Genomic DNA, 24,334 nt, shown 5'->3' with positions numbered 1-24,334 from the left:
GTATGTGTGGAAGTGGGGCTATCAATCAAGTCAATAATTCAGGAACATATGATGGTGTTTTTAGCATGCTGGGTGGTAATAGAAGTGGTGAGGTATGGTTTTAATTTTGTATATATTTTGATGGTGAATATTCTGGTGAACAGGATGGGGTACGTGCAGGACAGACAACATCAACATTTATTTTACCTGCACAAACAGAAGGGTGGAGTCTTCATTCCCTGATGTGGAGAGAACTCTGAATTCAAATGTTCTTTCTGATTAAATGGCATAGTGATGATGAGGATTAAGTCAGACAGTGAAAGAGAACAGTAAGCATAGTGTTAAGCGGTAAGACATAATACATTTGAACATCAAAAAACGTTGGGTTGGATCATCTGTTTATGTGAGTAAATAAATTAACAAAGCTTCCTGGGGTTCTGATAGAGGTAAAGAAGACTACTATATGATCCAAAGGGGCACGTGCACTGAATGTTTATAGCAGCAATATCCACAATAGCCAAACTATGGAAAGAACCTAGATGTCTATCAACAAATGAATGGTATATATATATATATATATATATATATATATATATATATATTGCTACTCCTTCATTTAAAAAAAAATAAAGATGATTTAGAAATATGCTTCATGAGCTAAAGAGCTCTTTTGTTTCTTTGTCAGGATTAAATATAGAAGTGCTTTAAAAAGTAAAAGAAAAAATATGCTATATTAACACTAATCACACTATAACTTTGGTGGTTATATCAAGATAATGAAAAGTGATTTTAAAGCAAATTTCATTATCAGACATAAAGATCAAGTCAAAATTACAGAAGAGTAAAAGCATGAATTCCTCAGGGAGTATAATAATTCTTGACTTTTAATACTTAATAACATATTTGGGGATATATAGGGAAAAACTAAGAACAAAAATCATAACTTCTACCTTAGAAATGGAAAAAAATTTCAACACCTTTAAGATTATATACACAAATGGTCATCAAATTGGTAAGATATGTAAGACTTGAACAAAATTATCAACTAACTAGATATGCTTGATATTACAGAACACTCCCAACAACCGCAGACTACATATATCTTAAGCCATGATTTTCTTTGCAAAGGTCAACATTGATAATGTTCTAGTCATACCTCCGTGTACCAGGAAAGAAGTAGCATATTTCTTGAAAGACACAGCTATCAAAGCTCCATTGAGAAACCGTAAAGATGGAGAAGGGATTTGCAAATTATACATCTGATAATGTACATCTACTCTGATTATTAAAAAATGAATAAAAATAAAAAACCTTACTAATAACCAAACAGAGTATCCAATTTTACATGTGAAGAAAATTATTGAAGAGACATGTCACCAAAAGGATATGGATGGCTTATAAGCACATGACAAATTTCTCAACATTTAGACATTAAAGAAATACAAATTAAAATCATAATGAGACATGCTTACATATCTATTAGAATGGCTAAAATTATCAAGGCTAATTGTACTTCGTCTGAGCTAGATTGAGAAGCAACAAAAAATCTAAACTGTTGTTGGCATATATCATGATACCACCACTTTGGAAAATAGTTTGAAAATTTTTTTAAATGCAAAATATGTTGCAGTTACACAAATAGCCATTTTACTTCTAGGCTTTTAACCAAGAGAAACAAACCCTATGTTCATACTAGGTCTTGTATATGGATTTCATAGCAGCTTTATTTTTAAGAATTGAATACAGTGGAAATGTTCATCAATGTCCATCAATAGAGCAAAGACAAATTATGATCTATTCATGAAAGAGATTACTATTCAACATCAAAATGAACTATTTACAATTGGAGATTCTCAAAGTAATGATGCTGAGAAAAGAAAAGCCAGGCAACGAATAGTATATACTGTGTGATTCCATAACTATAAAAAATCTAGAAAATACAAATTTATATATAGTCACAGTCATCAAATATATTGGTGTGATTTTAGTGCCTTCTTCTGTGCTCCCATAGCTTCCTACACTTGGATCTCCGAGCATTTGTTACACCATGTGAATATATGAACTCTTTTTCTTTATTCTGTCTTACTAGAATAAGAATCCTTGAAATTTTTTGGACATTTGAACTCTCAGTTATTAGCAGAAATTCTATCACACAGTAAGTTTCCAAATATAAAAGCCAGAGTTTTACAATGACTTCTAAGCTTTTACATGATCTAGCCACTCATTTAACCTCTGTGACCTCTTTCCCTGCTACTCTTCAGTCCCTCACAGTGGCCTCCTTGCTATTCCTCAGATATGCCAGGCACGATCCAACCTTATGGCCTTCAAGATAGCCAATTCCTTTGTCTGGAGTGACCTTATTGCTGATAGTTCTGGGCAAATTCATCACCTTTCCATACCTTTGTTCAATTGTCAGCTTCATTGTAACTACCCTGATCTTCCTGTTAAAATTTTTAACTCCCCATCCCCTGCCTAACAACCTTGATTTTTCTCACCCTGATATAATTTTTCTTTTTCCCCATTGTACTCGTCATTTTTGAATGCACTATGCAATTTTTATTAAGGTTTATATCTTTTAATTGTCTCACCCATTAAAATAAAAGTTCTACAAAGCCAAGTATTTCATTTACCAGTGTAGTCTGAAGTAATATCTGCCATATAATAGGTTCAATAGACAATTGGTAAATTTCAGAAAAAATTAATGTTGAGAGTATACTGAATGTCATAAGTCATTTCAATATTTTTTTCCAAAAAATAAACTATGTAAAACATACCTTAAATTTACTTTCAAAATATTTTATAGCATATAATGGACAATATACATAAGCCTTAAAGAAACAATCATATAAATAACCATTTCATACCTACTTAAAAATTGCATAATACCACACTCCTAGATCCTCTCTCAATGCTCTAAAATAACCCTTAAAAGGAAATACATTTTTAAAAGTAACAGATTTTTTGGCAAATAATCTAATAAAATAAAAGTTTCATTCATCTATGTAGATCATAATAAATGTTTTTAATAAGCATGAAATTATAACTCTGAAGTGTGCTAAAATGAAACCACCTGCTAAGGGTGAGAGAACAAAAATAAACATTATTTTTCCAAATAAGAGGAATTTATTACCTTTGAATCAAAGCATGTGGATTTGCTCAAACTGGCAATAAAGGAATATGGAAACACAAAGCATAGAATGTCATATTTTAGATTTCTAAAAGACTTTAAAGTGAAGAGTATATATTTTTTAAATGCTACATAATGCTACGTAATGACAAGATGACAGGTTGTGACAAATAGCATTTTAAAAGCTCTACTCATAATGGAACGGAAGGTGTCATTTACCTATAATTTTATATATGTCATTAATTTACTATATCTGGATACAACATATTACCAAACAGATGTTCATCAAAGACTAAATCATCTTTAATGGAACATAATAATTTGAACCTACATCTATTATTCATTTTTTCGATCTAACATTTATAGTCTCGTTAAACAATTTATCAGTTGTAGACAAAATAAAAAAAAATAGGATAAAAAGTCGTGTGTGGAAAAGTAGATTTTCTTTGAAATTTGCATTTAAATGAAAATATTTGCTGATATTTTTAAAACTTAAAATGTAATTTTATATATACCTGACCTATCAGATGATATAAAATTTTTGGAGAAAATATGACATATTTTTTTGATCTTGGTTGAAGGTATTAATAAAGAGCAACTGTTTGTACTATTTGTATTGTGATATCTTAGTTAATAAACATGAATAGCTGGTATAAAATATGTTTTTTTTTATTTTATTTATTTCCTTGACAGAGATCACAGGAAGGCAGAGAGGCAGGCAGAGAGAGAGGAATGGAAGCAGGCTCCCTGCTGAGATGAGAGCCCACTGTGGGACTCAATCCCAGGAACCTGGAATCATAACCTGAGCTGAAAGCAGAGATTTTAACCCACTGAGCCACCCAGGCACTCTAAAATACGTTTTGTTTTTTTTTTTTTAATATATATAGAATTATAGTTCTTGCCAAAATATGGAACTAGCTGGAACTGAATGCCTCCTTCAAAGTCAGCTCTGGAGAAATTATGCAAGTGTAATATGGAACTATTTCAGATACTAACCAAAAACAAAGAAATAATGATAAATTCCTTAAAAGACTCAAAGTTTCTCTTGACTGGTATGTTTCAAGCTCTTTTCCTGGTTTGAGGACAGTTTTTTAACAGGCCTGTCACTGTAGAAACCAGCTGGATGTTTAGAGGCTATCAGAACTGTGCAAAAACCTTGAAGGAGTAAAGACTTGAAAATTCTTTAGAGAGATTAGCTCCCTAAGGCATTATTCATCCACACATTTTCCTCCAAACAATTAAGGCTGATGGATGAGGGGCACCTGAGGGGCTCTCTCATCACGTGGGTGGTGGGTTAAGCCTCTGCCTTCATCTCAAGTCATGGTCTCTGGGTCCTGGGATCCAGCCCCACATCGGGCTCTGCTCAAAAGGAAGCCTGCTTCCCTCCCTGCTTGCCTGCCTCTCTGCTTACTTGTAATATCTCTCTCTCTCTCTCTCTCTCTCTCTGTGTGTCCAATAAATAAATAAAATCTTTAAAAAAGGCTGATGGATGATAAATTATGAAAACTGCTCCCTCCAAATGATGCTTCTTCATAAGGATTTAAGAATTTAAAATTGTAAGAACTTAAAATTGAACCTTGATCGTAGGATTTATCTTACAGAATAAGATCAAGTGCAGGCAGTTATTATTATTTCTGAAGTATTTGTGATTCTGAATTCTTGGCCTCATTAGTAAATTTATTTTTAAATTCTCCCATGGAGTGGTGATTGGCCTTCAGTCTTTCATTGATGTACATCATTGGGTCAAATGAGATGTGTGTGCCCAGAACTATATATAATCTTCTTTGTATTTCACTGGAGATGGCATTTCTGAGTTTTGTTCAATTGAATTTGGACAGATGTTTTAATAGTCACTTCTAGAGTTGGCCCTGGAGAATATCTTCCTTTTTTTTTTTTTCTCTTCCCGATTCTCTGAAAAACCCTGACTAATTCACATTATCACAGTGATATCACAATTCAAGTTTTTCCAAACACTATAGCTGCAAAATAGAAGGAAGCTACTCAGAATGTAATGCTATTGTGAATGATTGAGAAAGAAAACGTTATTATAATTAAGCTACCAGGTTTCAATGTATTTTATTGTTGCTTAGAAAATCCTAGCATACCCAGACTTTACAGAGATTTGATGATCCTAAGAGGAGCTGAACTCATGGACCAAAATAGCTATGCACATAAAAAGTACAATTACTTACCAAAAAAGATGATGTGGTTAACTTTATATGGCAATCCAAGTGTTATTGGAACAGGAATTTAAAAAATAGCTTAGGGCCGCCTAGGTGGCTCAGTGGATTAAGCCACTGCCTTCAGCTCAGGTCATGATCTCAGGGTCCTGGGATCAAGTCCTGCATCAGGCTCTCTGCTCATCAGGGAGTCTGCTTCTCTCTCTCTCTCTCTCTCTCTCTCTCTGCCTGCCCTCCATCTACTTGTGATCTCTCTCTGTCAAATAAATAAATAAATAAAATCTTAAAAAAAAAAAAGAATGACTGTACTTTTAAAAAATAGCTTAAAAGGGGCACCTGGGTGGCTCAGTGGGTTAAGCCGCTGCCTTCAGTTCAAGTCATGATCTCAGGGTCCTGGGATCAAGCCCCACATCAGGCTTTCTGCTCAGCAGGTAGCCTGCTTCCCTTCCTCTCTCTCTGCCTACTTGTGATTTCTCACTGTCAAATATATAAATAAAATATTTTTAAAAGTAGCTTAAAAGTATATGATAAAATAATGATATACATATACAAAGAAAAGAAAGATACTATACTGTGAATATAAATTAAGTGAAAATTGTTGAAATAAAGAATACAATAAATGGAGACTAAGATGAATATAGCTGTAAAATGAATAAGTGAGTTGGGAAAAACAAACAAACAAACAAATTAATGACTTCTGCCCAAATGCAGCAGAAGAGAAAAAAAATAAAGAAAATATTTAAATAAGTACTGAGATAAATTTTGGAGAATTAAAGAAAGATAAAAGATACCAGACTTAAAATGATGCCAAACATGAGAAATCAGAAACAAAACAAAACAAAACCACACACACAAAAAACCACTCATATAGGGCGCCTGGGTGACTCAGTGGGTTAAGCCGCTGCATTCGGCTCAGGTCATGATCTCAGGGTCCTGGGATCGAGTCCCGCATGGGGCTCTCTGCTCGGCGGGGAGCCTGCTTCCTCCTCTCTCTCTCTCTGCCTGCCTCTCCAACTACTTGTGATTTCTCTCTGTCAAATAAATAAATAAAATCTTTTAAAAAAAACCACTCATATATATTATGGTGAGTTTTAAGAATATCAAAAACAGAGAAGAGCATAAATGATGCCCAAGAGAAGAACAGATCACCTAAAATGTACAAGAATAATACTGACAGCAGAATTCTCAATAGTAATAGCATATAAAGGAGACAGCTGGGTGTTTGTATAGATGGAAAAGATATTTGAAACTAGATATTATACATCAAGCCAAATTGTTGATTAAATTTGAGAGCACAGTAAAAATACAATGAAGCATGTTAGGTCTTAGAACATTTATCACACAGAGACACACATTTTAGAAAACTTCCTTGGAGGACAGCTCAATTTAGATAGAGAAAACAGAATTATGTACTCAAAGGCACATTTTGAAGGAAGGATTGAATATAGTCTGCACTGCAAATATTCTTTAATCTTATGTTCTGAATTTCCTAAATTTAAGAAGTATTTGTTCAAATATTTATCTTTAAATAAACACTAGGAGACTTTTTCTTGGATTCTGTAAAATCAGTCCATTTGGATACAAATCTTTTTGTCACTGATGGAAATTTTGATAGCCCTTAACTTTGGAATGCCTAATGTATTGTTACAGCAATTGTGATTTGCCAATACATGGGTGATGTGTGTGTGTTGTGTGTGTTTATTTTTATTTTTGATGGTTTTACTCTTCTATGAGATTTTTAAGTAGATATAATTTTAATAAATTATGATTTGTTGAAATTTATCTGAGGTTATATATAATAAAATGAAATTTGTGTGAACTGAAGAAGTGCGTCTCCATTTTTTTTTTTAAGAGTAGACTGGTCTTTAAAAATTGTCCAAAGAAGTACATTATATTCATTATTAAATTTGATAATATACAATAAAGTATTCATGGTCATATGGAACCATATCAAATTCTACTATTAATTCATATTAATAATTACCATAAGAGGAAAAAGGGATATTTTTCAAAATGAAAATTAGTGTATTTTTCAAAATATGATATAGTGTTATTCACTGAACAGAGGGAACAAATGTCAAAGTTTAACACAGTTTACAGAATGTTTTAACATAAATTGAAATTTAAATCTGACCAAATTTCACAGTTAAGTAAAATGATAGCACTTTAAATCCTTGAAAAGTGGTAAGTGACCCAAAACATTGCTTAGAAAAACAAATTTAACACTACACTAGTCTGAGATGGTTACGTTATGGTACAACTTGCCATTGTGTATCATCAAATGGTATATTTTTTTCTTTTGGTCTTGTCATTATATTTTATTTTAGCCATTCTGATAAGTGTGTAGTGTTATCTCAGTGTCATTTTAATTGCATTTCCTTGATGTCTAATTATGTCAAATTATATTATTTTGATGTTTAATGTTCTGAGCTTTCTCAGTTCAAGACCATGAAGCCACTTAGGAAAAATACAGTTGCAGATGTACTCATAGACCAACTCTTATTTAGAAATAAGAACAAACATTACTACCCATTCCAACAAAAAGTAGATTTGTTATGCAGTAGGGATTTTATAAATTACATGACACAACTTATATAGTAAGATGAAATGGGACAGGAGGCTTCTTGCAGCTAAATACAACATCATTTTAATTTCAATTTTCAGTATAATTTTTCCAAGGTATACACAGAATATATATTTAATGTAAATTGTTAACATTTTATTTTTTTATTTTTTATTTTTTTTTAATTTTTTTTTAAAGATTCACAATAGATGGAGAGGCAGGCAGAGAGAGAGAGGGAAGCAGGCTCCCTGCTGAGCAGAGAGCCCGATGCGGGACTCGATCCCAGGACCCCGAGATCATGACCTGAGCTGAAGGCAGCGGCTTAACCCACTGAGCCACCCAGGCGCCCAATTGTGAACATTTTAAACTCTGTATATGAAAATTAATCAATTTTAAGTTTATAACAATCAAAATTAACGGAAGTTTATTTTAAATTAGTTAGCTTTCTCTGCATTGCAAGACAGAATAATCAAGAATTGGTAAGAAAAAAATAATCTCTGTAAAATTACCAGGGGTGCATTATAAAGTGTTCGGTAACCGATCAAACTCACAATTTGGATTGAATGGCAAGTGATTTTTAAAATCTGGAACTCATTGTCAATTTTTTTTTCTTCATTGTGTCTTAATAAATTACTGTGTTCATTTGCATGGAAGTGAAGAAAAATGCATGACATTTCATCTCAACACTAACACTTTTAACTGGCAACTCTGAATGTACTTTACAGCAGTGTAACAAAGTAAAGATCAATGATGTTTCATGAAATATTTGTTATAATTCTCAAGGAGATAGGGAGTTTGTGCAAAAATGCAAATCACTTTGCGACTAAACACATTGTTTATTTCAGCTAATTTTAAGAAAATATGCTAAGACTCTCTCAAAAAAGGAAGCAATGATTTAGGTTTTCCTTCAAACTCCTTATCTAATCCTGAACCAACAGCACATAGTTCAAAGAGCAACTAATTTGTGCAGCTCCAATTTACACATTTCCTAACAATGCTTAATTTAGTGGAATTTCTGTCCAATTATGTTAATTTGATGTAGTGAAAGACAAACATTCAAAAAGATCATCCTTAATTTATATAGATTGCCAAACTCTGCATTTTCTGAATGACGCCCAGGAAAGTATTTTCAAAAACAAACAAACAAACAATGCCAGAACCACTATTAGGTCATCTCTAGGCAGAAAGTGACTCAGAGCCTACATTACTCTCTCCCTGAAAGTATACTGTAGGCACTGAAACTACTACCCTGAGTCTGTGCTATCAAATTCCTTAAGTTAGAAAGTTTTAAAACCAGTCTGTGTGGGAGTATTTCATTTACAGATAGAGACTTGGTTGTTTATACATTTTCATACTTGATTTTTAGGGTGTAATAACTATGTTTTAAAATTCATGGTGGTTTTGAATACTGTTGGATAATTGTGCTAAAATGGTATATCCATTCCTCCTAGGAAACAGAAATTATAGAAAGGTAGTGTTTTTCAGATCTGACATCTTTGAGTCATTGCAGTTTCAGTATAAATGCAATAGGAAAAGTGACATTCATGTTTATGATATTTTCTATAAATAAATTAGAATGTACTGGAGGCCTGATATAAAGTGGGATGACTAAACTTCAGTAAGATCTTGTTTTCAATTCAAAATAAATTTTAAGTTGAATTATGCACCTCTAAGTTCAGAGACAATAAACATTAACCAACACAATTAATAAGTTCTATTTCTTGAAATTTCGGGAACATTGATAGTCTCACCTACTGGATGAACAACAGCTAAAATTTTTGGTCATGGATTCTTGCTAAAATATCACTTTCCCAAAGAAAATTAATGTTATGAATTTTCACTGATTGTTATTGATCATGAAGAATATAACAACCATGATAAAAAGAGTAGGAAAAACATGATATCTCATCTGTAAGGGCATGTGGAAAGTAGGAAATGCTAATAAAAATAACTACCATTATTTCCCAAGTTAACATAATATAACAGAACAAAAATATTTCATAACAATATTTTCTAGGCTCATTCTTTTTTTTTTAATATAATTTTTTATTTTTTATAAACATATATTTTTATCCCCAGGGGTACAGGTCTGTGAATCACCAGGTTTACACACTTCACAGCACTCACCAAAGCACATACCCTCCCCAATGTCCATAATCCCACCCCCTTCTCCCTAACCCCCTACCCCAGCAACCCTCAGTTTGTTTTGTGAGATTAAGAGTCACTTATGGTTTGTCTCCCTCCCAATCCTATCTTGTTTCATTGATTCTTCTCCTACCCACTTAAGCCCCCATGTTGCATCACCACTTCCTCATATCAGGGAGATCATATGATAGTTGTCTTTCTCTGCTTGACTTATTTCGCTAAGCATGATACGCTCTAGTTCCATCCATGTTGTCGCAAATGGCAAGATTTCATTTCTTTTGATGGCTGCATAGTATTCCATTGTGTATATATACCACATCTTCTTGATCCATTCATCTGTTGATGGACATCTAGGTTCTTTCCATAGTTTGGCTATTGTGGACATTGCTGCTATAAACATTCGGGTACACGTGCCCCTTTGGATCACTACGTTTGTATCTTTAGGGTAAATACCCAATAGTGCAATTGCTGGGTCATAGGGCAGTTCTATTTTCAACATTTTGAGGAACCTCCATGCTGTTTTCCAGAGAGGTTGCACCAGCTTGCATTCCCACCAACAGTGTAGGAGGGTTCTCCTTTCTCCGCATCCTCGCCAGCATCTGTCATTTCCTGACTTGTTGATTTTAGCCATTCTGACTGGTGTGAGGTGATATCGCATTGTGGTTTTGATTTGTATTTCCCTGATGCCGAGTGATATGGAGCACTTTTTCATGTGTCTGTTGGCCATCTGGATGTCTTCTTTGCAGAAATGTCTGTTCATGTCCTCTGCCCATTTCTTGATTGGATTATTTGTTCTTTGGGTGTTGAGTTTGCTAAGTTCTTTATAGATTCTGGACACTAGTCCTTTATCTGATATGTCGTTTGCAAATATCTTCTCCCATTCTGTCAGTTGTCTTTTGATTTTGTTAACTGTTTCCTTTGCTGTGCAAAAGCTTTTGATCTTGATGAAATCCCAATAGTTCATTTTTGCCCTTGCTTCCCTTGCCTTTGGCGTTGTTCCTAGGAAGATGTTGCTGCGGCTGAGGTCGAAGAGGTTGCTGCCTGTGTTCTCCTCAAGGATTTTGATGGATTCCTTTCGCACATTGAGGTCCTTCATCCATTTTGAGTCTATTTTCGTGTGTGGTGTAAGGAAAGGCTCATTCTGATAACTCTTTTCTACATTCAAATTTAAAGGTTGAGGCATGTGATATATATTACACAAAAACCATCCCAAGGTATTCGTTTAAAAAAAAAAACTCTTAATAAAGGACAAATCCAAAGGAATTTCTTTTCTAATTTAATTAACAAATTATAAATCGACTTACCTATTTCATCACAGTGTATCAGGCACCAATAATATTTTGTAATCATCATACCTGATGCAATAGTTACCATCTTTCAGACATACTGATCATGAACAAGCAAATAAACAAGAGCACTGTAGCTTAAGATCTACCTGCATAAATATAGGACTACTTCAGACAATCTCTTCACCACAACTTGGAGGAGGCACGGGGTTGAAGGGGAAGAAGTGGGGTAGTCCCCCATAGCTCCCTATTCAGTGCATGGGCGGTGTGCAGGTATCCTGTCACCTCTCCTTTCCTGAGGGAAAGCACTGGGATAGACCGCAAGTCCGCCTGAGCGGGCTCCATTTTCGCGTCCTGTGTTCACCTTGCTAAGCCGAACTAAGCAGACACAGCCACAACCCTGCAATAGCGTGCGTAGCCTAGGATGGCACCCTATGCATACTACCTTCTGAGGAAGTGCTATTCGCTCCAAGCCAAAGCCTCTGCGAAAGCACATCATTCGCTGAGAAATGTTCTGCGGGCTGCTTCTGCTTGCGTGAGCCCATTATCGCGGTGGGAGGAACCTGCATACAGCGACAGTCTATTTGCCCGATCATCTCCACTGGGAAAGCACAGCATTCGTTGGGAAATCTGAGTTGGGTTTGGGGATGCTGCTGCTTCTTGCCTGAGCTAGTCTCTGCACCACGTTGGAAGATACCCGCATGGAGCGAAATACTCTTTGCCCTACCATCCGCTCTGGCTAAGAGAAAAGCGTGGTTACACACGTCTGTCAGCGTGCTCCCCAGGAGCAAGTGTGGGGAAGGCGCAGCAGGCCACCCCGGAGAAGAGAAGGAGACGTTGGCCATGGGGTCGGGAAACGTTCGGGAAGCAAGATAGCCTGCCTTTGCACGAAAAGCAGGCCGGTGGCAAGACAAGTGTCCCCCGCTCCTTGGGCGGCGAGTTGGAAGCCTGGCTGCTAAGGAGACATGAGGGGACGACTAGGGCAGCGGCGTGTGCTCCCCTCTGAGGAAGAGGTCTGGGCAGAAGGCAGGCCTGTCCTGTGCCTCTGGTCCCAAGGGGACAGCATCTCCTTGGCCACCTGTCCCAAGGGCAGACTTGGGCTTGCCACCAGGTGCCATACCCTGACTCGCAGAAACAACCACATGGAGAAATGGGCAGTCAGATGCCGTCTTCCACCAAGATTTGGCAGCGATGCGGGTGGCAGGGGGTGTGCCGGGGAAGGAGTGGAGGCAGTCCCCCATAGTTCCCCATCCCAGTGCACGGGCCTTGTGCAGGGATCCTGTCGCCTCCTCTCTAAACTGGGAAAGCACAGCATTCGCTGAGAAATCAGAGTCTGTACTGTGGGCTGCTGCTGTTAGTTGCCGGAGCCCAGTCTCACAGTGGGAGAAACCCGTATACAGCGAAAGGCTCTTTGGGCATCTCATCTGGGAAAGCACAGCATTCGTTGGGAAATCATAGTTGGGTTTGGGGATGCTGCTGCTGCTTGCCTGGGCTAGTCTCCACAGCTCGTTGAAATAAACCCGCATTGAACGAAATACTCTTTGCCCGGTCATCCCCCTCTGCCTGAGAGAGCGCCTGTCGAAATAGCTTTAAGGAAAGTGACACGTCTGTTACCGCGCTCCCCAGAAGCATGTCTGCATAAGGCGCAGCACGCCGCCCCCGGATAAGAGAAGGAGCCGTTGGCTTTGCTGTCGGGAAACGGTGGTGAAGCAGGAGAGCCTGCCATGGCAGGAACAGCAGGCAGGTGGCAAGACAAGTGTCACCCGCTCCCTGTGCGGATAAAATGAAGCCTGGATGCTGAGACACGAGGGGACGACTAGGGCAGGCGCACGTGATCCTCTCTGAGGAAGGAGTCTGGGCAGAAGGCAGGCCTGTCTGGTGCCTCTGGTCCCAAGGGGACAGCATCTCCTTGGCCACCAGTCCCTAGGGCAGACTTGGGTTTGCCACCAGGCGCAATACCCGGAACTCACAGAAACAGTTCCCTGGAGAAACAGGCAGTCACAGGCCTTCTTCCTCCAAGATGTGGCAGCGTTCGCGGAGGCACAGGGTTTCTGGGGAAGGAGTGGGGGACAGTCCCCCACATCTCCCCATCCCAGTGCATGGGCGGTGTTCAGGGATCTTTCCTCTCCTTTCCTGGTGGAAGGCACTGGCCTAGTCCCCGAGTCTGCCTGCGCGCCAGATCAAAAGGCCAAGTCACCAGGAGACGGTAGTGTGCAGAGAGTGCAATCCTAGGCCACACATGCTGCTGCAGGGTTGTGGCTCTGCTTAGTTTGGCCTGGCAGTGTGAACCCAGGGCGGGAACATGGAGCCCAGGAAATCAAGGCCCAAGAGGCACCAGCTCTCCTGCAGCTTTTTCTCTTAAGCGACAGAGCTAACGCCCAAAGCCTTGCTGAGGAAGCAGAGGCGAAGTGCAGTTCGCGCCTAGCCCAAAACCTCTGCAAAAGCAGAGCAGGCGCTGGGAAATCAGAGTCGGTTCTGTGGGCTGCTGTCGCTGCTTGCCTTAACCTAGTATTCACAGCACGGTGGGAGAAACCCGCATAGAGCAAAAGCCTCTTTGTACGTGCATCCCCTCTGGGAAAGCACAGCATTCGTTGGGAAATCCGTGTCAGTTCTATGGGATGCTGATGCCGCTTGCCTGAACATAGTCTCCGAAGCATGGTGGGAGAAACCCGTTTGGAGCGAAATCCTCTTAGCCTGGTCATCCCCTCTGCCTGAGAGAGAAGCGTGGCTGCGCCTGTGGAAACAGCCTTAAAGAAAGGCACACGTCTGTCACTGTGCTCCCCAGGAACATGTCTGGGAAAGGCGCAGCAATGCCGCCCTGGGAGAAGAGGAGCCATTGGCCTTGTTGTCGGGAAACGGTCGTGAAGCAGGAGAGCCTGCCATGGCAGGAACAGCGGGCGGGTGGCAAGACAAGTGTCACCACAGCCTATGATGACACTTTTGAGTCAAGGTTCATCTACTCTACAGATGAGACTGTAAAATTTTTAAAGGCAACGTGTTTAAAGGCAACATCATGAAAGAAGGTTTGGTGGATTGCTTTGATTTTCTATTCATGGTATCAGATGAGTTTAAGGGAGCATAATCCAATAAAAAACTTAAAATTAATTTTAAAAAATAAGAAAAAAACATTTTAATGTCTTTGCCTTTGTGGTTCCTGCAAATGAAACTACAAGAAAGGACTGAGAACATTTTCTTTTTTTCTATTTGTTTTTCTTCAATTTGGACCTCCTCCTTAGGTCTCTGATCAAAGAATGCTTACACAGACGCTGTAGTGTAGAAATGACAAAATATCATATTACAAAATATTCCATTCCTATCTTTTTGTATACCCAGAACAATAAGTTAATATATGTGCTGCCAAAGGAGCACACCAGAGCAATAAGTTAAATGAAGATTGTACTGGGAATATAAAACAATTATTCCATAAAATGAGTGGGTTTTGAATGGGACATGAAGGGAGGACTTGTGAGTTAGGAAAAAGTATATATATAAAGACTTAATGAAGGTTTAATTAAGGCATAACAACTATGCTGTATTCCTGAAATATATTAAAATGATGATATGGAAATACCTCACAGAGTAACATCAAAGCACCTCTGTTAATCCTTTCTACTAACAGCTGTTCCTCTTTGTTTCACTTTACATAACATGTGATGGATTGACATTTGTAGAAATAAGGAGGAAACATGGAAGAAAGTGAACAATTAGAAAGGATCAAAATACACTAATAAACCAGGTAAATAACCAGTGAGTATTATTATAGTAAATATATGCACATTTATAAACTGAGAATTTTCAGGAGTGACAGCCAATGTAGAAAATCGAGATGGTGTTATAGAAAATTCCATAAAACCCTTTGCATTAGTTTAACAGCCTGGTATAATATTTAGAAACCTGTGTAATTTTTTTGAGCAGTTAAGCATAGAAAAACATGGCTGAAATAATGACAAACACTTAACATTTACTTAAATTTTTGTTTATTTTTATCCTTTAATGCCCATATTGTGTTCATAATGTCCTAAGTATTTGTGGTTGTTAGAGCAAAGTAAATTTGAAAATTTCCATGGAGAGGGCTAATGGTATCTGTTTGTAAAACAAAACAAAACAAAAACACAGGGCACCTTTCCTATGGTTGTGAGCTGCCCTTCCCTTACTGCTCAATGCATTTTCATTAACACCCACCTCACAGTCCATAGGCAGCCATCTGTGTTCCCGTCTTGAAGAAATTTTATCCTACAAGTCTTTCCTCATGACACTGTTGCCTATTACATAAATCAAACAGAAATTCAACCTCTTGGAATGGAATCAGAAACCCACAAAGCTGACTGCTGTCAGGACTCATAAGGAAGGCAATTAATAAATTTATTATTTAGGAGAGGAGTTGTTTGCTTTCCAAAAATCCATGCAAAATTGGAATGTTATCCAGAGTGTATATCAAACTAACTAAGCTAAAGGTGTCTTTTTATCTCAGGTTCACCCATTTGACAATCATTATATTTTCTCCTTTATCTCTGGTTTGGTCAGCTATGTTAGTGTCAGAACACTTAATTCATTCAGTAAATCAACAAAGACCTATTTAGTACTAATTTTTTGTGGGTGGGATGAATAAGACAAATATCTGCCACAATGGAGCATATGATCTAGAGTTTAAAATTCATATTTGAATTACTTACATACCACCACATACATGAATTACATACTTACCACCACACTTATAAAATTGATGATGTTAAGGAGAAGACCTTAATATTAAAAGCAATAAAATTGATATGTCTATTAGTAGAAATAAAAAATAGTCGTATATTAACTAAAGTAAAATTTAGGGCTCCCTGGGCGACTCAATCGGTTAAGCAGCTGCCTTTGGCTCAGGTCATGATCCCAGGGTCCTGGGATTAAGACCTGCATCGGGCTCACTGCTGGGTAATAAGCCTGCCTCTTGATCTTCCTCTGCCTGCCACTCTGCCAACTTGAGCTCTCTCTCTCTCTCTCTGTCAAATAAACAAATAAAATCTTTAAAAAAAAAAGATAAATATAAAGTAACACTTACTGGCGATTTGGGGATGGTGATGTCATCAAGATGGCAACATGGATGCATGGATGGCTCCTTATTTATTGCAAAAGGTAAATGTATAGTCAAAACCAGATTCTCTAATATTGTAATGGTGATATATAAATCATTTACTAGTCTAGTTTAAAAGTTAAAAAAAACAAGCCTATTAAAAATAACTATAACTGCAATCATTTGTTATTGAAAGTACAATATAAAAATGATCTAAAATGTAAAAACATCAATAACCTATTGTTATAGGAGAAGTATAATTTTTCTGTACACTATTGAAGTTCAGTTGTTTTCAACATAAAATGGAATGTTATAACTAACGTATTTTATAAAAGCTTAATGGCAAATATAAAAATATGTAGTAGATACACAAAAGATTTTGATAAAGAAGTTAAAACATACTGCCACAAAAAGTCATCAGATTACAAACAAAGAGAACAAGACAGGAAATAAAGAGCAGAGCATCTACAAAAGAGAAACAAAACAGATAAACACTGGGGAAAGAAAAATATATATTTTTTAAAAGGAGGGGAAGGCAAACCATAATACACTTAACTATAAGTAACAAACTGTTTCTGGAGGGGAGATGGGCAGGGGAATGGGCTGTCAGTAATAATTATTAGGAGGTCACTTGTGATGAGCATTGACTGTTATATGTAAATGGTGAATTACTAAATTCTACTCCTGAAACTAATATTACGCTATATATTAACTAAAATTTAAATAAATCATGAAATATAAAAAGAATGAAAGGCAATAGTTAAGTCCTTACCTATCCATAATTACTTTAACTGTACGTGAATGGAATCATCAGTTGGAAGACATAGGCTAGAATAGCTTAAAAAAACAAACAAAAAACACAAGATCCAACAATATGTTGCCTATAAAAGAATCACTTTAGCTTTAAGGACACACATGGGCAGAGAGTAAAGGGATGGAAAAAGATATTCCAAGCTAATGATAACAAAAGAAAACAAGGGTGGCAATAACTATAACAGACAAAATAGGGTTTGTATAAGCTAAAAATCACCACAGGAGTCAAAGAAGGTCATTATACAATAAGAAAAGTGTCATCAATTCATCAATACAGTAATTGTAAATATCATGTACCTAATATTGAGCCACATAAATATATAAAACAAATACTAACAAAACAAAAAGGAGAAATAAATAGCAATACAATAATATCTGGGGACAATAATACCCCACTCTTACCTATGGATAGATCATCCAGACAGAAAATCAATAAGAAAATAGTGAATTTAAACACTATGCCTGGACAACTGGGTGGCTCAGTCAGTTAAGCCTTTGCCTTTGGCTCAGGTCGTGATCCCAGGGTCCTGAGATAGAGTCCCACATTGGGCTCCCTGCTCAGGAGGGGGTCTTCTCACTCTGTCTCTGCCCTTACACCTTGCTCATTCTCTCTGCCCTGCTCTCTCTCAAACAAACAAACAAACAAAACAAACAAACAAACAAACAAGAACTATGTCAAATGAACCTAACATATTTACAGGATATTCCATCCAATAGTATCATAATAAATATTCTTCTCAAACACACGTGGAAAATTTTCTAGGATAGATTACATTTTAAACCACAAAACAAGAGTCCCCACAAAATCAATAATATAGAAAGCATATCGAGTATATTTCCAGCCAAAATAATATGAAACTAGAAATCAATACAGAAGGAAATTTGGAAAATTTACAAAACACAGACATACACATTTTTAAACAAACAAAAAATCAAGAAAAGAAGACAAAGTGGGAATAAAAAATACATCTTGAGGAAAATAAAAAAATATATACCAAAACATTATGAGAAGCAGCAAAGCAGTTATAAAAGGAAATTTTATAGCTATAAATGTATATAAAAAAGATTTCAAATAAAGAACTTATTATAACAGCTCAAAAAAAATACAAAAAGAACAAAGTAAACTTAAAAGTAGCAAAAGGAAGGAAAAAATAAAAATTAGGGCAAATATAAATGAAATATAGAATTAAAAATCTAGAAAGTTTTTTTTTTAAATGGTAAATAAAATTAAACTTGGTAATGGTAAATTTAAAAAAAAGACAGCTAGACTAACTCAGAAAAAGAGAGAAGACTCAATAAAATCAGAAATGAAAAAGGAGACATTATAACAGATACCATAGAAATATAAAGGATAAAAGACAGTTAAATGCCAGCGAATCAAAAGCCTAGAGGAAATGGACAAATTCCTAGGCACATACAACCTATCAAGACTGAATCATAAGGACATAAAAAATGTGAACAGACCAATAAGGGGTAAGGAGATTGAATCCGTAATAAAAACCTACTAACAAATAAAAGTCCAGAATCAGATGATTTCCACAGTGAATTCTACCAAACATTTTAAGGCAAAAAATACAAATACTTTTTAAACCTTTCCCAAAAAGTTGAAGAGGTTGAAATACTCTGAGGCACATTTTACAAGCCAGCATTATCTTGATATCAAAACCAGACAGGAGCACTACAAAAGCAAAACAAAACAAAACAAAAACAAACAAACAAACAAAAAAACCAAAGCAGCAACAAAAAGAACTACTGGATAATATCCCTGATAAATAAAAATGAAAAAATTCTCTACAAAATGCTACAAAACTGAATTCACCAGCACATATCAGTAAATGTGATGCATTATATTAATAGAATGATCAATAAAAACTCATATGATCAACTCAATATATGCAGAAAAGGCATTTGACAAAATTCAACACCCTTTCATAATAAAAATACTCACCAAACTGGGTACAGAAAGAATACACATCAACATAATAAAAACCACATATTCCGTGGAAGGATTCAAGATGGCGGAGAAGTAGCAGGCTGAGACGACATCAGGTAGCAGAAGATCAGCTAGATAGCTTATCTAACCATTGTAAACACCTACAAATCCAATGGGAGATCAAAGAGAAGGAGAGCAACAATTCTAGAAACAGAAAATTGATCACTTTCTGAAAGGTAGAACTGGCAGAAAAGTGAACCCGAAGAACAGGAAGGTAGACCGTGGGGGGGGGGGCAGCTCCTGGCAAGCGGTGGAGCAATGGAGCACAAAATCAGGACTCTTTAAAAGTTTGATCCACTGAGGGATATCACCCCAGAGGCTAATCCAGAGTGAAGCCCAAGAGGGGTCAGCATAGTCCCAGGTCCCTCAGGGTCACAGAAGGACCAGGGTTATCTGAGTGTCACAGAACTCACAGGTATTAGAGTGGGGAAGCCGGCTACAGAGACAAAGCTGAGGAGTGAGCTCTCAACCCAGGGTTACTTTGAACCAGGCATAGGCAGGATGAGCTTGGAGCACAGCCAAGGGCCAGGGAGACGGGAGTAATTGAGCTCTTTTCTCCAAGCATGGCCAGAGGCCAGGGAGATGAGAATGACCAAGGACTTTTCTCCAAGTACGAGTGACAGAGTGCTTTTCTTCAAGCATGGCCAGAGGCCGGGAAGATGGGAGTGATTAAGCACCTTTCTCTAAGTGTGCACTGAGGAGTGGGGCCCTGAGCTCTCCACTCCTCTGGGCAGGATTGTGAGACCGCCATTATTCCATCATCCAGAACTCTACGGAAAGCCTCCAGGGAACAAAAGCTCCCGGATTACTTAGCCTTACCCCAGGTAAGGGCAGGACAAATCCATCTCGGGCAAAGACACTTGAGAATCAGTACAACAGGCCCCTTCCCCAGAACACCAACGAGAAACCCAGCCAAGATCAACTTCACTTAGTAAGGAGAACAGTGGAATTCCAGAGGAGGAGAATGCAGAACAAGGAGTTCGTGGCTTTCTCCCAATGATTCATTAGTCTTGCAGTTATATTTTTTTTCTTTTTTCTTCTGCTAATTTTTTTAACTTTTACCCTTTCCTCTTTTAATGATTTTTTAAACTAGTCTATTTTTAAAATACCTTACAAAAAATAATAATCTATTTTGAACCTTCATTATTATAGTCATAATTTATCCTCCATTGTACCTAACTATATATTTTTTTACACATAGGGTTTTTTCTTCTAAAAAATTTGGGGTATAACTTCTCCTAATAGAACAAAATATACCCTAAATCTAGCTCCAAGATTGTTCTAGTGTCCAGCCTGTGCAAATTCTCTCCAGTTTATTTTTCTTTATTGTCCCAACCAACTTGCTCTATCAACTTATTTTTTAGAAATTAAATTTTTTTCTCATTTTTTTAAGATTTTATTTATTTATCAGAGAGGGGGAGAGAGTGAGCACAGGCAGACAGGAAGGCAGGCAGAGGCAGAGGGAGAAGCAGGCTCCCTGCCGAGAAAGGAGCCCGGTGTGGGACTCGATCCCAGGAAGCTGAGATCATGACCTGAGCTGAAGGTAGTTGCTTAACCAACTGAGCCACCCAGGCATCCCTTTTTTTCTCATTTTTATAGGTTTATTCCATCCCTTCACTGTGCCTACCCTTATATGTTTTTCATCCTTTAAAATCTTGGGAGGTAGTTTCTTCTAAGAGACCCAAAAACTCCCAAAATTAAGTGAGTGACCCTGTTCTAGTCACAAGTCTAGTATATATATATATATTTTCTTTTTTAATACTTTTTCCTTGTTTTCATTTTTTTAAAACCTTTTTTCCCCCCTTGAACTTCTTTTTTATCCCCTTTCGTTCTCCCACAACTTGGGTCTCTTCTGATTTGGTTGAAGCACATTTTCCTGGGGTCTTTACCACTCTTTTAGCATTTTATTTGCTCCTTTACATATTCTTATCTGCTCAAAATAACAAGGTGGAAAAACTCACCACAAAAAAACGAACAGGAGGCAGTACCAAAGGCTAGGGACCTAATCAAAACAGACATTGGTAATATGACAGAACTAGAGTTTAGAATGACAACTCTCAAGGTTCTAGCTGGGCTCGAAAAAGGCATGGAAGTTATTAGAGAAACCCTCTCCAGAGAGATAAAAGCCCTTTCTGGAGAAATAAAAGAACTAAAATCTAACCAAGTTGAAATCAAAAGAGCTATTAATGAGGTGCAATAAAAAATGGAAGTTCTGGGGGAGGAGTCAAGATGGCGGAGAAGTAGCAGGCTGAGACTATTTCAGCTAGCCGGAGATCAGCTAGATAGCTTATCTAAAGATTGCAAACACCTGAAAATCCATCGGCAGATCGAAGAGAAGAAGAACAGCAATTCTGGAAGCAGAAAAACAACCACTTTCTGAAAGGTGTTTTCTTATTTTTAAATTCTTTTCTTTTCTTTTTTCTCTTTTTTCTTTTTTTTTCTTTCTTCCTTTTTGAACCTCTTTTTATCCCCTTTCTCCCCCCTCATGATTTTGGATCTCTTCTAATTTGGTTAAAGCATATTTTCCTGGGGTTGTTGCCACCCTTTTAGTATTTTACTCGCCCCTTCATATACTCTTACCTGGACAAAATGACAAGACGGAAAAATTCAACAGAAAAAAAAGAACAAGAGGCAGTACCAAAGGCTAGGGACCTAATCAATACAGACATTGGTAATATGTCAGATCTAGAGTTCAGAATGACAATTCTCAAGGTTCTAGCCAGGCTCGAAAAAGGCATGGAAGATATGAGAGAAACCCTCTCGAGAGATATAAAAGCCCTTTCTGGAGAAATAAAAGAACTAAAATCTAAGCAAGTTGAAATCAAAAAAGCTATTAATGAGGTGCAATAAAAAATGGAGGCTCTCACTGCTAGGATAAATGAGGCAGAAGAAAGAATTAGTGATATAGAAGACCAAATGACAGAGAATAAAGAAGCTGAGCAAAAGAGGGACAAACAGCTACTGGACCACGAGGGGAGAATTCGAGAGATAAGTGACACCATAAGATGAAACAACATTAGAATAATTGGGATTCCAGAAGAAGAAGAAAGAGAGGGGGGAGCAGAAGGTATACTAGAGAGAATTATTGGGGAGAATTTCCCCAATATGGCAAAGGGAACGAGCATCAAAATTCAGGAGGTTCAGAGAATGCCCCTCAAAATCAATAAGAATAGGCCCACACCCCGTCACCTAATAGTAAAATTTAAAAGTCTCAGTGACAAAGAGAAAATCCTGAAAGCAGCCCGGGAAGAGAAGTCTGTAAGATACAATAGTAAGAATATTAGATTGGCAGCTGACTTATCCACAGAGACCTGGCAGGCCAGAAAGAGCTGGCATGATATTTTCAGAGGATTAATGAGAAAAACATGCAGCCCAGAATACTATATCCAGCTAGGCTATCATTGAAAATAGAAGGAGAGATTAAAAGCTTCCAGGACAAACAACAACTGAAAGAATTTGCAAACACCAAACCAGCTCTACAGGAAATCTTGAAAGGGGTCCTCTAAGCAAAGAGAGAGCCTACAAGTGGTAGATCAGAAAGGAACAGAGACCATATACAGTAACAGCCACCTTACAGGCAATACAATGGCCCTAAATTCATATCTCTCAATAGTTACCCTGAATGTTAATGGGCTAAATGCCCCTGTCAAAAGACACAGAGTATCAGAATGGATAAAAAACCAAAACCCATCTATATGTTGCCTCCAAGAAACACATTTTAAGCCCGAAGACACCTCCAGATTTAAAGTGAGGGGGTGGAAAAGAATTTACCATGCTAATGGACATCAGAAGAAAGCAGGAGTGGCAATCCTTATATCAGATCACTTAGATTTTAAGCCAAAGACTATAATAAGAGATGAGGAAGGACACTATATCATACTCAAAGGGTCTGTCCAACAAGAAGATTTAACAATTTTAAATATCTATGCCCCCAACGTGGGAGCAGCCAACTATATAAACCAATTAATAACAAAATCAAAGAAACACATCAACAATAATACAATAATAGTAGGGGACTTTAACACTCCCCTCACTGAAATGGACAGATCATCCAAGCAAAAGATCAGCAAGGAAATAAAGGCCTTAAACGACACACTGGACCACATGGACATCACAGATATATTCAGAACATTTCATCCCAAAGCAACAGAATACACATTCTTCTCTAGTGCACATGGAACATTCTCCAGAATAGATCACATCCTCGGTCCTAAATCAGGACTCAACCGGTATCAAAAGATTGGGATCATTCCCTGCATATTTTCAGACCACAATGCTCTAAAGCTAGAACTCAACCCCAAAAGGAAGTTTGAAAAGAACCAAAATACATGGAGACTAAACAGCATCCTTCTAAAGAATGAATGGGTCAACCGGGAAATTAAAGAAGAATTGAAAAAAATCATGGAAACAAATGATAATGAAAATACAACGGTTCAAAATCTGTGGGACACAACAGAGGCAGTCCTGAGAGGAAAATATATAGCAGTACAAGCCTTTCTCAAGAAACAAGAAAGTTCTCCGGTACACAACCTAACCCTACACCTAAAGGAGCTGGAGAAAGAACAAGAAAGAAACCCTAAGCCCAACAGGAGAAGAGAAATCATAAAGATCAGAGCAGAAATCAATGAAATAGAAACCAAAAAAACAATAGAACAAATCAACGAAAGTAGGAGCTGGATCTTTGAAAGAATTAATAAAATTGATAAACCCCTGGCCTGACTTATCAAAAAGAAAAGAGAAAGGACCCAAATAAATAAAATCATGAATGAAAGAGGAGAGATCACAACTAACACCAAAGAAATACAAACTATTATAAGAACATACTATGAGCAACTCTACGGCAATAAATTCGACAATCTGGAAGAAATGGATGCATTCCTAGAAACATATAAACTACCACAACTGAACCAGGAAGAAATAGAAAGCCTGAACAGACCCATAACCAGTAAGGAGATTGAAACAGTCACCAAAAATCTCCAAACAAACAAAAGCCCAGGGCCAGACGGCTTCCTGGGGGAATTCTACCAAACATTTAAAGAAGAACTAATTCCTATTCTCCTAAAACTGTTCCAAAAAATAGAAATGGAAGGAAAACTTCCAAACTCAATTTATGAGGCCAGCATCACCTTGATCCCAAAACCAGGCAAGGATCCCACCAAAAAAGAGAGCTATAGACCAATATCCTTGAT

Source organism: Mustela lutreola, chromosome 3, assembly GCF_030435805.1.
Source record: "Mustela lutreola isolate mMusLut2 chromosome 3, mMusLut2.pri, whole genome shotgun sequence".
Classification (NCBI taxonomy): Eukaryota; Metazoa; Chordata; class Mammalia; order Carnivora; family Mustelidae; genus Mustela; species Mustela lutreola.
Note: the sequence above shows the minus strand (reverse complement) of the source record.